The sequence below is a fragment of the Mus pahari genome, chromosome 8 (genome assembly GCF_900095145.1).
Source record: "Mus pahari chromosome 8, PAHARI_EIJ_v1.1, whole genome shotgun sequence".
Classification (NCBI taxonomy): Eukaryota; Metazoa; Chordata; class Mammalia; order Rodentia; family Muridae; genus Mus; species Mus pahari.
Genome location: NC_034597.1, coordinates 89,003,034 through 89,005,406, shown reverse-complemented (window position 1 = coordinate 89,005,406; position 2,373 = coordinate 89,003,034). Strand labels below are relative to the sequence as shown.

General features: G+C 45.2%; 1 non-coding gene across 1 annotated transcript; it reads right to left on the bottom strand.

Annotated features, from left to right (window-relative positions):
* Positions 1–964: 964 nt before the first annotated feature.
* LOC115064604 lies at positions 965–1,096 on the bottom strand. Its single transcript, XR_003844441.1, has one exon. It is a non-coding gene; the product is annotated as a small nucleolar RNA SNORA17 (small nucleolar RNA).
* Positions 1,097–2,373: the final 1,277 nt, after the last annotated feature.

Below are 2,373 nucleotides of genomic sequence, written 5' to 3'. Positions count from 1 at the left end.
ATATCATGGCCCTGGGGCTAGGGGTCCCAGCGGCCACAGGTGGTGAGAGGCAGGGGAGGAAGGAGCATCTCTCCTTTGTCCATCCCCCCACACCGGAGATGAGTGATAGGGCCAGCTTTCTAGTACTAGTATCCTTGGCTTACCTGCTACTCTCACAATGTACCAGGCCCACTCTCCAGAATGCTATACCGTGCTAGGGACGCTGTCATCTCTCTTGTTCTCATGCCACCAGAGCCAGATCTCCCAGAATGCCCAGGTAAGAGGTAGGGCCAGTTCTGCACAGCTCAGATATCAGCATGTCCCCAGGCATCAGACCAGATCAGGGACATCCACTGTAAAAGACCCCTGCAGCTGCTGGGTCACAGACCCAGACGTGGCTTCCAGTGGCAGCGGAGACCCAGGGCACGGTCCCAGGGGTATCATCAGCTACTCACATTAGGCTGTCCCTCACTACCCTCAAGTGTCTCTTTCCATATCTTTCTGTTTCTCTTTCTCTTCCATTTCTCCACCACTTACTTGTTCCTTTTAGTGCCTGGGGTCTGAGTGTCTCAAGAGTGGTTGCAGGAGGACTATGCCCTGCTCATGCATTATGGCACAGGGTAGGGCTCATCTCAGGCATGTTCTGCCCACACAGGCCTGCATGGCACCTGACTTGTGGTGGTCCCAGGCGAGATCCCCGTCCAGGCCTCAAGGTCTGGTGGTTTTCTTGAGTTCATTCCTCGCCCAGCCTGCCTGAGTGGCTCTTTGCAAGTGTCATCTGTCTTGGGCTCACTATTGCCCTGGGGCCCTGGGCCCAGGTGGGGTTCTTCTGGTCTCTGGCTTCCTCCCTCTCATGGGAGCCAATCTGGGCCTGCTTGGTAACAGACTAGTGGTCCTCTCAGTCTAGCTCCCTGTCTGGACCCTCTGTCTCCAGACTGGTAGTCATCTCAGGCCTGTTTTGTTTTGTTTTGTTTTGTTTTCAGGGAATTTTAGACTACTAATTATTCAGAAGTTCATAGGTCAGGATACTAAATATAGACATGTCTTCTCTCCTCTCTGCCACCTACTGATGTGCATGTGACATAGCAGTGACACCTGCAAAACTTCTAGGGGCAGGGTCCTTCCTTATGAAACAACTTTCTCTCTCTCTCTCTCTCTCTCTCTCTCTCTCTCTCTCTCTCTCTCTCTCTCTCTCTCTCTCTCTCTCAGTCTATATTGTTTCTATAAATATCTGAAAGTGATCCTATGGCTTGACATTTTTATTCTGATTCACAAATGTATATAAATAGATGTGAGACAGGCAAGCAGGCGGGTGGGTAGACAAGTAGGCAAGTAGGTAGGTACATGATGGAAACACAGAGACCTAAGTTATTGATTGACCGATAGACTAGCATTTTCTGTTCTAAAACCTTGCAATGACCTTCTTATGCCTTCACCTGAGTAGGTCAAATTCACCTCGTGAATTCATGTTCAAAATTAAAAACCCTCTTCTAGTCTGGTATTTCTCTGAACAACTAACAGCAGTAATAATAACTCAGTACTAAACCCAAGAATGGGAGTTTTCTTCAAACTTGTTCTAACCAGCCAGTCAGTGTCCTGACTGTACCTTCTTCCTCTGTCATCCTTCAACCTTTATCCCATCTTGCAGGCTGTCACTCATCCAGGCTACCACTGGTGTGACTTTTCAAAAATCCAGTTTTATGGTTTTTGATAACCACATACCCAGTGACATTTTTATTTTAAAAATACATGTACTCCAAGTTTATTCCTGCCAACAACTCTTGACAGTCCCCCAGTGTCTCGCCATCAATGGGAACACCCATATCCCGGAAGACCTGGCACACATGAAGAGCTAGCACAATAAATTCCAATTGCAGTTGATGGCAAAATTCACAATATTGCTTTAGTGAATTCTAGTAGAAGAAAGAAAAGTAAAATAAGAAAAGAATCATAGGGGAAGATGCCAAATAGTTTTCAGTAGTGTATTTCAGGCCATGTTCCCAAAGCCATGGTCAAAGACAGGATGTTCTTCTTCTATTTTGAAATTGTTTAGACAAGTATAGAAAAAGTTCAAGCCTTCTTACTGAAGCATTTGTAATTCTTTATCGTCTGATCTACACTATGACCTCAACAGCTTCACATTTTTCTTCTACTCATATACCACCCAGGACTACAACCTGGGAAAACTACCTTCATCTCAACCTGCTATTGTTCATGGATAGAGGTATGAGATAGGAGGATATATATATATATATATATATATATATATATATATATATATATGGAGGGGTGATGAGTCCTCTGTGATATAAACTTAGTGTGCTTGCTTGGAAGTTGAAAGTGATGCATTTAAAGTAAAGTTTGAAAGAGTCAGTCAATGGGCTACGCCATGAC